Here is a 17,188-nt window from a genome sequence, read left to right as displayed (position 1 = left end):
TTTGAATACTAAATAAGGGAGAACTCTAGCAACTGGGAAACCCAATCCCCACACATCCTGTGTGATACTAGTTGCGAATAGAGTCGATTCTCCTTTAACCTTAGGTTTTTCCAGAAACCCTGTAGGTTAATGACTTAAAGACTTCATTGGGATTGTGAAGACAGACCCAACTATTTTTCTGTAGTTGCGCATTCTGATCTTGTTGTTCTTTATCGTGATTGAGTACTATCTTCTCTAAGATTTGCTCGAGATTTAATCTCCGACTGGCAAGATAAAGAGTGGTCACAAACATCTTTGTCTCATCGTTTGTGATTCCTCAATACCTTGTTTCGCTACCATACGATTAAAATTATTGTGAGGTGATGGATATTACTAGGATGTTCTTCAGGAATATAAGATCGGTGTATCAATTGGTTCCTGTTCACCTTGATTTATCAAAAGACAGAACAAAACTTATAGATATTCTGTGTGAGACAGAGTTACCTATTCTGTTAGAACATTGCTCGCTCGAAATCGCATGCATTGCTATCTCAAGCATGTTTTTCAATGTTAGTGATCAAAACTATAAGTCTTGATTTCTAGCCTACATAGCTAAAGGTCTCGGATTAGGATAGAAAGTGTAGTTGAGTTCAAGACTCCATTGCAATCATCATACAAGACGAAGGACTACTCAAGGAACTTGTGGATATTCATCGACTAAAAGGTATGTGGAGACTTGAACTTATCTGTCACTCAAAATTCTATTTACTCTATCTCCTACTCTTGAGACAAAAGTCGTTTTGATATATAAACTTTCATTATACACATTTTTTATTTCGTGCCGAGTTTATCTCGCATATCTATTTCTCGAAATATGTGTTGGTAAGCTTTCGCTTTAGCCGAATTCATCTTTACCTAGTGACGAATGTCATGTTATGTTTCAATCACTTTGAAAAATTGCTCTGACGAAAAATGGTCTGTGAATAACGGCTATATTCGTCCTTTGAGAATGTTTCAATGATTGAAATGAGAGTTTAGATTACATAACCATTGGTAGGATATAAGCATTGTTATGGAAACACATATATGTATAAGTCCTTATTCCTTGAACCATAGTTTGCGAACTTTGTTGATCAAGAAAAATGGAAGTGGCGTGAGCCAAGTCCGCGACCTAAGTCCGCGAACTTGCGGAACTTCTCGGCCCGAGATTTTCTGCTGGAGTTCGTGTACTCCTTCCATGAGCTTAAGTCCGCGAACCCAGACCGCGAACTTGAGACGGTTATATCTAAAGTCGGTTGTTCTTGAACTAATGTTTAAATAAACTAAGGAATGCTTTTGCAAACCGTGGCTATAAATTTCGTGAACCGATTCGAATGAATCAAACCGATTTTGCTTCAATTGTGTCTTGTGTAGTTACATAAGATCTAAGCAATTGAACAACTCTCTAACTAGTTCATTTGAGTCATTTGATCTAGTTATGGTGAAGAAGAATAAGTTTGATATGAGAGTAATCATATGGCCAACCATTTGGTTGACTTGTTGAAACCAACAAATGTTAATGTTTGGGTACGGTTCATAAACCCAAAATTGGACATTTCATTTGTGTGTGACAAGCTAAGTTTTCGATCTAACGGTTGAGAAATATTAGCTTGAATCTAATCAAGTTTTCATTTAATGGTGAATATTGAATGCTTTGTTACTAAGCTAACATTGATTGCAAACCCTGATTTGAAAGTGTATATAAGGGAGAGATCTAGCAACTGGGAAACCTAATCCCCACACATTTTGTGTGATACTAGTTGTGCTAAGCTAGAGTCGATTCTCCTTTAACCTTTGGTTTCTTCTTCTAAACCAGGTTAACGACTTAAAGACTTCATTGGGATTGTGAAGCCAGACCGATACTACTTTTCTTGTAGTTGTGTGATCTGATCTTGCATCTTCTATCGTACGAGTATAATTGAAATAATTGGCTTGAGATTTTATATCTCCGATAGGCAAGATAAAAAGTAATCACAAACAAACTTCGTCTCATCGTTTGTGATTCCACAATATCTTTTTTCGATACGTCGATTAAGATTATTTTGAGGTGATTGATAATACTAAGCTGTTCTTCGGGAATATAAGTCTGGTATTATTGATTGGATCATGTTCACCTTGATTTATCAAAAGACGGAACAAAACTCGTAGGTATATTCGTGGGAGACGAATTTATCTATTATCGTAGACTTTTCTGTGTGATACAGATTTGTTTATTAAAGTCTTCGACTTTGGGTCGTAGCAACTCTTAGTTGTGAGTGAGATCAATTAAGGGAATCAAGTGCGCAGTTTCCTGCTGGGATCAGAGGCATAGGAGCATAACTGTACCTTGGATCTGTGTGAGATTGATTGGGGTTTGTAGATGGTGGATTTTCGACAACGACTAAAATTGTAAACTCATAATTATACGAAGCTCTGATCCAGCAATCAAACGTGAGTATTGAGACACGGGTCTCTCATCGAATTCTCAACGGAGAGTACTTTCTCTCAGAATACATGTAGATATGTAGTCTCACGACTGGACAACGGCACATCTCATGAATACTGAATACTTTCAGTGATTATTTCTATATAGTATCACGAGATATATGTCTCCTAGACAGCTTGCTCTGCTAGTATAGAGCGATAAATTCTTCAGGAACAAACAACGAGTTTACCCTGACTATATAAAGGATATGACTTACCGACAAGCTCATATCGGGATAATTAATGCTCCTAGACAGCTTGCTCTGCTAGTATAGAGCTACAAAGTTAATTATTCCTAATTACAATTGCTCCTATTCCATGGTCGAATCCACGACTGGTCCCATGGAATGGCAATAACAATTGCTCCTATTCTATGGTCGAATCCACGACTGGTCCCATGGAATGGCAATAAAAATTGATCTTATTCCATGGTCGAATCCACGACTGGTCCCATGGAATGGAAATAACAATTACTCCTATTCCATGGTCGAATCCACGACTGGTCCCATGGAATGGCAATAACAATTGTTCTGATTCTATGATCGAATCCACGGCTTGATCTCATAGAATAGCAATAACTATATTATCTCATTACTCCGATTTCATGATCGAATCCACAACTGGTCTCATAAATAGTAATAGATAAATCTTAATTACTCCGATTCTATGGTCAAATCTACGATCCCATGGAATGGTAATGCTCACTTTATTATTCTGAATTCGTAGTCGAATCCTCAGCTTATCCTATGAATTAATAATAAACATCTTATTACTCAATTTGTGAAATATTCTCCACTGAATTCCACAATTAGTAATAAATAATCAACAACCGGGCGTCTGAGCTACCTCTAAGTAAGCCCCGATTCAAATGGTGCAGGTGTATCCAACGAAGATACACTAACAATCACCGCACGAACGAGTATTTCAAAAATACAACGAGACGATGAACTTATGCAAAATAGAGAAGAAAATAATAAATAATTAAAAATATTGACTAGGGTGCTAGGAGCACGGACACACGACCAACCGACCGTGTCATGGTCAATCCCACGCCAATTTTATATTTTTAATGCATTTTTATTATTTTTCATGATTTGATGAAAATTCTCTCATTTTATCAAATTTCCTTCGTCTCGAGGAAACTCCTCGGTTTCATGGTACTTCCATAAATCCATAAAAATAATATAAAATTAAGGAAAGGAGTGTGGGGTGTGACCATTTGCCAACCGGCCATGCCTTGGTCCCGACCGGCCCCACACCCCACGGTTCCTTATTATTTTATTATTATTATTTCTCTAATTTCATGAAAAAACTCCTTGATTTCATGGTATTTTTGCACAAATCATCAAATACTAATAAAATAAAATAAATTATGAAAACTTGTGGGACTTGGCCGGCCGGCCATGCCCTAGCCGGTCCCATATGCCCCTTTGTTTTATTATTTTATTATTATTAGTTTTCCTTGAATTCATCAAATTCCTTGATTTCATGGTATTTCTCTCAAATTAGGAAAAATTCCCTCAAATCATCAAAATACTTAAAAATATTAAACAAATAGGGAAACTCGTGGGATCGGGTCCTAGCCGGACGGCCATGCCTTCCACGGTACCACACGCCCTTGTTTTTATTATTTTAATATTTTTTGCTTCCTTGAACTCATGAAAACTCCTTCAATTCATGGAAACTCCCTAAATTCATTAAACTTCTCAAAATTCATGAATTTTTCATAAATTCATCAAAATATTATAAAATTAAGGAAAAGGCACCACGGGACCGTGGTCACGACCGGCCGACCATGCCTTGACCATGACGGTCCCACGCCTCCTCATTCCTTATTTTATAATTATTTTTCATCATCTCATGGTGTTTTCCTCAGTTTCGTCGAAACCCTAATTTTGACATATTTTCTCGAATGGATGCTCAATTGCACGCCAGAAAATACCAAAATTCTCAGGACTGAGACGCGGATGCCTTGGGGACACGAGCACGCTATCTTGACCGACCAAGATTGGCTCTTTGGCTCACGGGAGCCGGTCCCATCAATTTTCACAGTTTTGACCTAATTTGCACAATTGCTCGTATTAGGTCCAAAACTCTTCCAAACACTTTGGATTTTCATGAGTGATCGTCAGGCGGTCATGTGACAACTCAGGGCCGGTTTCATGACTCCATGGTCGGTCCCTCGCCTCGTCATAATTAATTAGGTTTTCTCACCTAAGGCTCAGACGAGCATTTTTGAATAAATGATTAAGCCAGCATTTAATCATTCTTCCACCAACAAATCGTCAACTCTTCAGGAGTTCTTCGTATTTTCTCACGCGAGCATATGGACACTACATGGTTGATCCATGGTCACATATAGTCGCTCCCTCCTTCGTTCTATGGTTACACTTCTGACGAACCATGAATTGATCATCAATTGATCAAATTAGGGTTTCTGAATCCAAGGATCATCATTCCAGATTCCAACCTTAATAATTTTACGACGACCTCATGGTCATTAATTTTATTAATTATGCTCGGTTCTACACCAGTGTTCTAATTAATATTTTTGGTACGCTGCCAATAAGCCATCAGATGAGCATCACATGCTCATACGATCAAATATTCAACAATTCATCACATGAGAAACACTTGCTCAGATGATAAATATTTGCTCAAACCAAGGAATATTGGTTCAACAATCAATATTCAACGATCCATCGAATGAGCAATACTTGCTCACTTCATCATAAGAACTATACCTCTGTCTCATGACATATTCAATTCATGAGTTTCAGAACATCATGTTCAACTCAACAACTACATGGACTCATCGTCCCATCAAACCACGAAGTCATCAATTGACTAACAAACCACGAGACGTCAATCGTGTCACTTGGGGGGATATCACTTAGGGTTTTTGTCTGACGGTCTATGGCACGTGTGTTCAAACACACGATGAAATATGAGCAAGTCGTGCAATCAGTTGAAGGAATTCACGAGGTAGTGGGTGGAAAATCGGACAAGTCTCCACACGTTGAGCAACTGGTTTCAAACACGATCTCCACTTCCCCACTCCTTGATTCCATCAACTGTCACACTTCATGGAATCACGGTGTCTAAAATTCCAGCAATATAAATAAGTCTCTGAATCATGATTGAATCATCAGCATCAACAGTATCATCAATCTCACGTCTCATCGACAACATGAGATCATCAATTCATCAATTGAGCAACTACTCTCAATTGAGCAATTTCAATCATTCAGAGCTTATCATATTCAGAATTCACACACCCACAATCTTTGATTACCATTGATTCCACACATTTCCCAGCTTCCCTCCTACAGATCAACCCATCCTCTCTTGTGACCGAATTTACTCTAGAACGGTCATTCTCTTGATTTAGGCTGGAGTACTACAGATTGATCTCTCGAATCTAAAGCACCCCTTTTGCAGTGGTGCATCTGTGTGAGGTTTAACATTTCGCTCGGTTCGAGGAGTCCCCTCCGTACGGTCGTCTCCTCAATTCCTTAAAAACCAGCAAATCATTTTTCCACATCTACAGATTGGCGACCACAGTGGGAGATCATTCTCTCGGTTGCAATCTCGCGATTTCACAAGATGGCTGGTCTTAGGTCCGGATTAGTTACAGGTTCTAATACAAATGGTGCTAGCACTAGCAACAACAACAACAACGACAGCGAGGATATCCCGAAAACGATTCCTGCCTCTCACACTGACGGTGGTGACGTTACTCCTCCTCACGTCAACGCGGAGGATCATCCTTTGTTCGGCCGACACCCTGAGGAAGTCAGAGGAAATCCACCACCTACCATTGCTGATCTCATCAAAATGCAAGAGACTCTTGCAAAGAATCAAACCGATATGGCTACATCACAGAAGGAGTTATTTAATCAACATAAAGCTCTCACTGATACAAGGAAGACCCAAGGAAAAGGAAAATAGAAGGAAAAAATCCTCAGACGCTGATCCTGAGGTAATTCCGATTCATACAGTAGATGATGACGAAGTCCACAAAGCTACAGATGATCCATCGGCGAAGGAGTCATCAAACTTCATCACTAGGGAGGATTTGGAATGCCTTCTGGAGAACCGTGGAAAAGACAAAACCCCACATGTCCATCGTCACCATCCTCCGTACCCTGCTGCTACGCAAAGATTCCTCTTCCAAAAGGTTATACCTCTCCAACCTTCACTTTGTATGACAGAACAGGCAATGCTCGGGAACATATTTCTATTGGGAGAACACGAGCACAACCATGTCGTCCGTCTGAAGGAATTTTCAAAGTTTCTGACAGGCAGAGCATATACCTGGTACAACAACATCGCACCGGGAAGTATCACCGATTGGGGAGAGATGATTAATTATTTCTACAGAAAATACTTCTTCGTGTCAGAGCAAGTCTCTCTAATCTAGGAAGGATGTTTCGAAGGAGCAGCGAACATCCTAATGATTATGTGAAAAGGTTCAGAATTCAATCCTTGGACTGCCACGAACCAAACGTCACATAGCAAAAACTTGTAGACTTGTGCGTCAACAAAATGATCACGGTATACAGAGCCTTGCTGGAAAACCTCCGGTTCCACACTTTCTCAGAACTTCATGAAGCAGCCAAAATGATCAGAGACTACTACACCTGCTTTACTGAGCAAAGTCTAGAAGGTCGAGGAACCTCGGAGTAGCCGACGCCTGATCAACAAAAAGTACGATGTCCAATCTTCCATGAACGTTGTTGCTAAAGGAAAAAAAAGGAAAGCTTCTGCTCAAACATGCGACATCCAACACCTCTTCCTACAAAAACATCACGGAAGGATAACCAATCTTACACAAACCTCGACCTGGCATCAACGAACGGGAAAATGATCGGACATACTCAAACTTCTCATGAAGGAGTGATCGAGTTACTGGAAGTCTGGGTTCAAGACGGTGCAATCAAACTGTTGCTCATCATAGAGAGCCAACATGAAGAATCCAAGGTACTGTCACCTTCATAGATTTATCAATCAGTCGACAAGTAACTGCAATATTTTGAAGCACGTCACCAAAGAGAAGGTTGATCCACAATAGCTTCAACTGGGCACTGGAGGAGTACACAAGAATCCTCTCCCAATCATAACCTTTACACTCTCTGAACAACCTATCAAAGAGGCAGTTCAATCCTTGGTCGAACGTGAATTGCTCTATCTGTCGAAGGCACAAAAGAGAGACATGTTCACAGCACTGAACCACATCGTGTCAAGAAGTCCATTCCGGAAATACTTCTTGAGCCTCCAGCCACAAACCAAGAGATGTACGACTGGGGACTGCTTCCACAGTCGAAGAAACAAATTTGGAAGAACGTTGATCGATGCCGGCACCGCCATCAACATCATTCCACTGAAAACCTCAGAGCCGCAGGCATCAGTCGACAAGAAGCTACTCATGCTCCCATCTCAATCAGAGACCTTGAAGGAGCGCTTGGAATACTTATGGCTACATCACTCTCAAAGTGAACATAAGTTCAACACTGGACAGAAACCAAGTTTCACATAATCAGGAAGATCCAGGATATGACATGTCCTTCAGACGAGCGTGGATCCACGCTGAAAAGATGGGTACTTACAAAGCGCCTTTGGTTACACGTCTCTCCAACGAAGAAAGTTCTGATCCAGAAGATTTGACGGACATTCCATCATCAGAGTACTTGGAGGAATTTCAAACTTTGACGAGGTTGAAGAAAGAACCTGCAAAAGATGCATATACATCCATCAAGAGGTTCCGCACTCAGGCAAGTCTCATCCCACGTCTATGTCATTTATTTCCTCACATGCTATCCTAGCATGGGGACTCAATTCTGCTAGCAACTCTGCAAGACGTTATGAATGGTAGCTTCACCACATTAGTATTTTACCAAGTGGTTGAATCTACGCTCCTCCGAATCAAGCACTGAAACATTCATTACCGAGATGATGTCCAAACATGGCAAAGAACACTTTGGGTGTTTCTCCTGCAAGTCCATGTGTTCCACAAAATCAGAAAGCTCTGATGTCTGCACAAGTGTCGAATCCCACTACCCAACGAAAGGGATGATGAATCAATGGAAGATACTCCAGGGCCGAGATGATCAAACATTCGATGCTTAAGGAATATACGCTTCAACGCTCAAGCATCTAAGAAGCCATCAAATTGTACTCCCAATCAAAGAGTACAGCTTCAGCACAAATATCTCGACGATGACACATTGATTCAACACCAGCACATCAAAGTGTAACTAAACGATAAGTCTTCATTATCCCATGATAAGACTTCTGAAGCATATGCAACATCATTCATACATGGATGACACTAACTCCTTCAATATACACTGGGCAACCTGAGGTGATTTCGTGAAACTTCATCAACGGGTTTTCGCTACATCACAAGCCCCTGCATGATTGAGGAACTTTCTCTCTTCACCAATCACATCCAGTATGAAAACTCTTGATGCCATCTACCGCAACAATGTCGACTCACTGACAAAGCCAGTTCGTGGTAAAGTTATGCTTTCAAGAGCATTCAGGTTGAACTCTCAGTACACCTTCATCTTACGGACGCTCAACTCATCAACTAGTTCGTGAATGTAAAAGGCTCACTGGATGGAGGAGCAAAGATTATATCTATAATCATGGTTCTAGCCTTTTTCGGTCTTTGGAGCAATTCCAACCATGGCATCAGCATCAAATAATCTCTAAAGGAACACCATCCATGATCTCAGCATCGACAAGGATCTCTGGAGCGTAATCATTCATGGTCTCAGCACCAACAACGGTCTCAGGAGCAACATCCTCAGGGCTTCATCAACTAATCATTCTCTTAAGTGTTACACATGAAGCAGACTTCTCCAAGAACTAATGATTCATATCAAGATGTGTAGACCTGATAACATGCTCACATGAAAGTCTTCCCAAAGCTGGCACGATTGGTGGGCATAATCCAAAGTCTCCTCCAAGATGTTCTCATCGCCTCTACAAATGAGATACGACATGCTCCGGGCCATGGGTTTACAGAGACGTACCAATGGGTGAGGAATGGGACAATACTTCCTCAATGAAAGATGTTCGTCTATGTTTCTATACAACATACCAAAAGGGCGCATCAATCGGACATACGAGCTGAAAGATATGGCCTTTACCGTCAGGTCTACGGAATCTGAAAAATTTGTACGGGATTACAAATTGCAAATGCGCACGCTTCGTTGGATGACCTCTACAACTCCAAATTGAGTGACTCTTTTCTCATGTGATAACTCAGCCTCTTATCTTCGAAAGTTGGGGTCAGGCATCGAATTCCGACCTTGTATGAGGTCCCTACAGCTTCTAGAGCGTACAACATGCAAGCAACAATTCTTAGACGGGATTCATGACTTCCACAGTCGATCGGTGTCCACCAGGTCTCTTCGCTAAGTCCTTCATCAAGGTACCTCCAACTTCGACCACCTAGGTCTTTACATCAATTTTTCTACCTGGGTCCTCTATCTAGGTCTCACCAGAAGAAGGGAAAATGAAAGGGAGAGACTTAACAAAATACTGGGGACTGACGGTCCACTTGTCAAGACGATCGATTTCACAATCCAAAACCGATCAAGAAATCAAGACCAGAATAAAACCTCACATCTCTCAGAAGTCCAAGGTTCAAGATATCATGGAAAAAAAACTAAAGAAAGTCAACAAAATAAGATTTCTGCTTTTATTCATCCATATTCTTCAACACGGCATCACTGGTGGTGAAAGAAGTGTCACCTTCCACCACTTTCCTTATAGCATCAATCTTTTGACGAAGCCACTTCAAATTGAAGCCAAGTTCTTCAGCTTTCTTCAAGTTGTACTCCCAATCAAAGAGTACATCCCGGGTGACAGTATTTCCAGTTGTGATGCGGATATCATTTATAACACACAATATGACTTCTACTTGCCTCGTTAAGAAATAACTATGCTCCGGATCCTTGGTAACAACGATGTGCCCATACATGTTCCACGGTTTCCTGTACAAGCCTGCATATCCAATGGGAACACTGAATCCGCCAACTAGTTCATGATATGGGAGTGAAGCATCGAACGGAGGATCAAAAGTAACTCCTGCACTTGGATATTCATGCACCACTATACGGTTCTCAATTACTGAAGCAGCCTCCAAGGAAACAGTTTCTTCAGTATTCTCTACTGGTGTTTCGGTTTCTTCTATCACTGAAGCAGCAATAATCTGAGTTTCCAAGACTTCAATGACAACCTTCTCATGGCCTTGAATTGCAGAGATGGTTGTCTCTTCATCAATAACTCCAGGGAAGTTTGAGTTATCCTCATTGGTTTCAATATCCTCAACTTCGGTATTTGGCACCTAATACGAAGATTACATGAGGTTAGAGTCATTTAAGCTTGAAACCAAATGAGATCATAAAATACATCATACAAGAAATCCAAAATTGTCAATATTAATCATTATACACTCAAGTCACGAGCAAATAGCATGAAAGTCATGAAAATACGTTTTACGGTAACCTCGTCTGAAGAAACTGTACTCTGCCCTGTACTAAAAGACGAACTGGGAGCAATCTACGAGGAATCTGAAGATGTATTATATACCATTCTCTTCTTATGGATGTCCTCTACAACGTCTCAAAATTTCATGACAATCCGATGAACGAGAAAATAGATGTGGCTAAAACATGGAGCAACATGCCATCTGAAAAAGTTCTGAAGGTCTCCTGGAAGTTCACTATTTCGCCTTTTTCAGGCCCTAAACATGCTCAAACTTCAAATATCTTCTTCAATTAAACTTGGAAATTTCCTGGGATTGAAGATACATATGCAAACCGCGAAAATCCGACTTCGGACGAAGATTCTACAGCGTTTCTAGTAAAATCTGAAGTCTGAAATTTTCCGGTGACGTATTTCGGCAAAGTTATCCATAAATTCACATGGATTTTCATTCATTCATTCACGAATCAGCGATATCATACTTCTTTGAAGAAATTACAGGAGATATACTTACTAAGGGAGTCTCTAAATCATTTGAAGGCTCGACGATGCCAAAATCTCCGTTGACAACATCGCTATCTCCATTCGGTTCGGGATTTCGGGAATTATCCATATTCCCATCTCCCAACGAAGAGTGCGCTTCATCAACATGATTCTTATCTACAATAATTTCTTCCTTGATTCATCAACAAAAATTATTATTATTTCATTCAAGGAGATGCCGCGATCACCTGCACGAAAGAGATATTTACATCGACTCCTTCATCAGTACTGGATTCCTGAATTTTTCTCCTGGGAACAAGTTGAAGACCGTCAATCGATGGAGAAAAGGTCTGAAAAGAAATAACAAAACCTTGGTCTCGTGATCCTAATTGCACGTGCAGGAAAAAGTCATGACACAAGGAGCGCTAACAACTCATCAAAGAAACGGCTGGGGACTGCATGTCATTTCCTAACATCCTGTAGTCCTTACTTCTGGGTGCTCCGCCCCGAAGACTTTCTTCCATTTCCGAGGAGTCTACATTGATCTGAAACCTCACTACACTATCATCCTGTGGTATAGTTGAGGAAATAACCAAGAGTACAACTCAGTATGAAAGATCTCTCACCATCACTCAGAGGTCCCAGAAGTACAATTTCTTGAAGTTGCACCCGCGGAGATGTCATCCCTGGAAACATCATATTTTAAAGTGTCATCATGGGAGTCAGTCATTCTTTCAAAGTGGATGTGACAGATGCATAACATTCAGCGCATCATTCATACAAAGCGCAAGATTCAACAAAACAACGAATCATGGAATAAAGATGCTCACATCAGCGTCTGCAAAAATGGTAACAATCCAACTCTTACCTATTTACAATTTCACTAGCTGTAGTGATTATAACATCAGAATTTCGAAAACTTGCTTTTCTCGTCAAACCTGCAAAGACGAGAAAAATTCATTGTTCAAAATCATGATTTGGTTTTCATAAAACCGTGAACAACCCACGCGAATTTTAACATCCACTGGTTTTTCAAGAACTAGACGGACGTCCATTCCACAATTGTGAAAATTCACATACAGACATTATTTCATCATGTATAATGGTCTACTTTCAACAGTTGTTTAAAATCAAAACATGATTTTATAAAATATATAAATATTTAACGTGAAACTCACGTAAATTTGAAAAACTATCTATACATTTTCGCTCCCTCGCGCGAGCATCTGTCTTTCAAGCGAGAATATTTTCAAAGATTGCTGAAAGCTCGAAGATAAAATTTTTCATGAAAGCTCATAAACAAAATTTTATTATTAACAGACGCACGTTTGTTCAAAATTTTTTCTCTCGTATGAGCATCCACCTTTGAAAAGAGAGTTTATTCCACTTTGTGAACTCTTACATATTTAAAAAATAAAATTTTGTTTTTCGTGAAAGCTCATAGACAAAAATTTTATCATTAGATTCAGGTCTATTTTGTTTGTTTCTTAAACTAATGAACGAACGAACGAACGAACGTTCACGTTAAAACGGATTCTTTTCTTGGGCCCGAACCCGCGAATCCTAACCGACCACGGACTCGTCGTCCAAACCAGCGGTTCAACACCAATTTATGCTCATCAAACAACGCTCCAATCATGACATTGAAGCCTTCATCAAGTCGTGGTTTGCTCATGCTCTCTAAATCCGGTAACGTCTCAACTTACGACTAAGTTCAATTACTGGTATTATTGTTTATGGCCGGAAAATCACCATTTAATGCTGACTGAGGAACACAACTTTCCTCAGTAAGCAGGGGACTTAATGTAGATGGTGGATTTTCGACAAGGGATAAAATTGTAAACTCATAATTATACGAAGCTCTGATCCAGCAATCAGACGTGAGTATTGAGACACGGGTCTCTCATCGAACTCTCAACGGAGAGTACTTTCTCTCATAATACATGTAGATATGTAGTCTCACGACTGGACAACGACATATCTCATGAATACTGAATACTTTCAGTGATTATTTCTATATAGTATCACGAGATGGACGGCTCCTAGACATCTTGCTCTGCTAGTATAGAGCGATAACGTCTTCAGGAACAAACAACGAGTTTACCCTGACTATATAAAGGATATGACTTACCGACAAGCTCATATCGGGATAATTAATTCTTCTAGACAGATTGCTCTGCTAGTATAGAGCCATAAAGTTAATTGTTCCTAATTACAATTGCTCCTATTCCATGGTGCTGGGAGCACGGACACACGACCAACCGACCGTGTCGTGGTCAATCCCACGCAAGTTTTATATTTTTTATGCATTTTTATTATTTTTCATGATTTGATGAAAATTCTCTCATTTTATCAAATTTCCTTCGTCTCGAGGAAACTCCTCGGTTTCATGGTACTTCCATAAATCCATAAAAAATAATATAAAATTAAGGAAAGGAGTGTGGGGCGTGACCATTGGCCAACCGGCCATGCCTTGGTCCCGACCGGCCCCACACCCCACGGTTCCTTATTATTTTATTATTATTATTATTATTTCTCTAATTTCATGAAAAAACTCCTTGATTTCATGGTATTTTTGCACAAATCATCAAATAATAATAAAATAAAATAAATTATGAAAACTTGTGGGACTGGGCCTTGGCCGGCCGGCCATGCCCTAGCCGGTCCCATATGCCCCTTTGTTTTATTATTTTATTATTATTAGTTTTCCTTGAATTCATCAAATTCCTTGATTTCATGGTATTTCTCTCAAATTAGGAAAAATTCCCTCAAATCATCAAAACACTTAAAAATATTTAAAAAATAGGGAAACTCGTGGGACCGGGCCCTAGCCGGCCGACCATGCCTTCTACGGTCCCACACGCCCTTGTTTTTATTATTTTAATATTTTTTTCTTCCTTGAACTCATGAAAACTCCTTCAATTCATGGAAACTCCCTAAATTCATTAAACTTCTCAAAATTCATGAATTTTTCATAAAATCATTAAAATATTATAAAATTAAGGAAAAGGCACCACGGGACCGTGGTCACGACCGGCCGAACGTTCCTTGACCACGGTGGTCCCACGCCTCCTCATTCCTTATTTTATAATTATTTTTCATCATCTCATGGTGTTTTCCTCAGTTTCGTCGAAACCCTAAATTTGGCATATTTTCTCGAATAGATACTCAATTGCAAGCCAGAAAATATCAAAATTCTCAGGACTGAGACGCAGACGCCTTGGGAAAACGAGCACGCTATCTTGACCGACCAAGATTGGCTCTTTGGCTCACGGAAGCCGGTCCCATCAATTTTCACAGTTTTGACCTAATTTGCACAATTGCTCGTATTAGGTCCAAAACTCTTCCAAACACTTTGGATTTTCATGAAGTGATCGTCAGGCGGTCACGTGAAAACTCAGGTCCGGTTTCATGACACCATGGTCGGTCCCTCGCCTCGTCATAATTAATTAGGTTTTCTCACCTAAGGCTCAGACGAGCATTTTTGAATAAATGATTAAGCCAGCATTTAATCATTCTTCCACCAACAAATCGTCAACTCTTCAGGAGTTCTTCGTATTTGCTCACGCGAGCATATGGACACTACATGGTTGATCCACGGTCCCATATATTCTCTCCCTCCTTCGTCCTATGGTTAAACTTCTGAGGAACCATGAATTGATCATCAATTGATCAAATTAGGGTTTCTGAATCCAAGGATCATCATTCCAGATTCCAACCTTAATAATTTTATGACGACCTCATGGTCATTAATTTTATTAATTATGCTCGGTTCTACACCAGTGTTCTAATTAATATTTTTGGTACGCTGCCAATAAGCCATCAGATGAGCAACACATGCTCAGACGATCAAATATTCAACAATTCATCACATAAGCAACACTTGCTCAGATGATAAATATTTGCTCAAACCAAGGAATATTGGTTAAAAAATCAATATTCAACAATCCATCGAATGAGCAATACTTGCTCACTTCATCATAAGAACTATACCTCTGTCTCATGACATATTCAATTCATGAGTTTCAGAACATCATGTTCAACTCAACAACTACATGGACTCATCGTCCCATCAAACCACGAAGTCATGAATTGACTAACAAACCACGAGATGGACGGCTCCTAGACATCTTGCTCTGCTAGTATAGAGCGATAACGTCTTCAGGAACAAACAACGAGTTTACCCTGACTATATAAAGGATATGACTTACCGACAAGCTCATATCGGGATAATTAATTCTCTTAGACAGATTGCTCTGCTAGTATAGATCCATAAAGTTAATTGTTCCTAATTACAATTGCTCCTATTCCATGGTGCTGGGAGCACGGACACACGACCAACCGACCGTGTCGTGGTCAATCCCACGCAAGTTTTATATTTTTAATGCATTTTTATTATTTTTCATGATTTGATGAAAATTCTCTCATTTTATCAAATTTCCTTCGTCTCGAGGAAACTCCTCGGTTTCATGGTACTTCCATAAATCCATAAAAAATAATATAAAATTAAGGAAAGGAGTGTGGGGCGTGACCATTGGCCAACCGGCCATGCCTTGGTCCCGACCGGCCCCACACCCCACGGTTCCTTATTATTTTATTATTATTATTATTATTTCTCTAATTTCATGAAAAAACTCCTTGATTTCATGGTATTTTTGCACAAATCATCAAATAATAATAAAATAAAATAAATTATGAAAACTTGTGGGACTGGGCCTTGGCCGGCCGGCCATGCCCTAGCCGGTCCCATATGCCCCTTTGTTTTATTATTTTATTATTATTAGTTTTCCTTGAATTCATCAAATTCCTTGATTTCATGGTATTTCTCTCAAATTAGGAAAAATTCCCTCAAATCATCAAAATACTTAAAAATATTAAACAAATAGGGAAACTCGTGGGATCGGGCCCTAGCCGGACGGCCATGCCTTCCACGGTACCACACGCCCTTGTTTTTATTATTTTAATATTTTTTGCTTCCTTGAACTCATGAAAACTCCTTCAATTCATGGAAACTCCCTAAATTCATTAAACTTCTCAAAATTCATGAATTTTTCATAAATTCAACAAAATATTATAAAATTAAGGAAAAGGCACCACGGGACCGTGGTCACGACCGGCCGACCATGCCTTGACCACGACGGTCCCACGCCTCCTCATTCCTTATTTTATAATTATTTTTCATCATCTCATGGTGTTTTCCTCAGTTTCGTCGAAACCCTAATTTTGACATATTTTCTCGAATGGATGCTCAATTGCACGCCAGAAAATACCAAAATTCTCAGGACTGAGACGCGGATGCCTTGGGGACACGAGCACGCTATCTTGACCGACCAAGATTGGCTCTTTGGCTCACGGGAGCCGGTCCCATCAATTTTCACAGTTTTGACCTAATTTGCACAATTGCTCGTATTAGGTCCAAAACTCTTCCAAACACTTTGGATTTTCATGAGTGATCGTCAGGCGGTCATGTGACAACTCAGGGCCGGTTTCATGACTCCATGGTCGGTCCCTCGCCTCGTCATAATTAATTAGGTTTTCTCACCTAAGGCTCAGACGAGCATTTTTGAATAAATGATTAAGCCAGCATTTAATCATTCTTCCACCAACAAATCGTCAACTCTTCAGGAGTTCTTCGTATTTTCTCACGCGAGCATATGGACACTACATGGTTGATCCATGGTCACATATAGTCGCTCCCTCCTTCGTTCTATGGTTACACTTCTGA

This window comes from Papaver somniferum, chromosome 1 (assembly GCF_003573695.1).
Source record: "Papaver somniferum cultivar HN1 chromosome 1, ASM357369v1, whole genome shotgun sequence".
Classification (NCBI taxonomy): domain Eukaryota; kingdom Viridiplantae; phylum Streptophyta; class Magnoliopsida; order Ranunculales; family Papaveraceae; genus Papaver; species Papaver somniferum.
The sequence above is the reverse complement of the archived record's forward strand: the minus strand, read 5'-3'. Positions refer to the sequence as shown.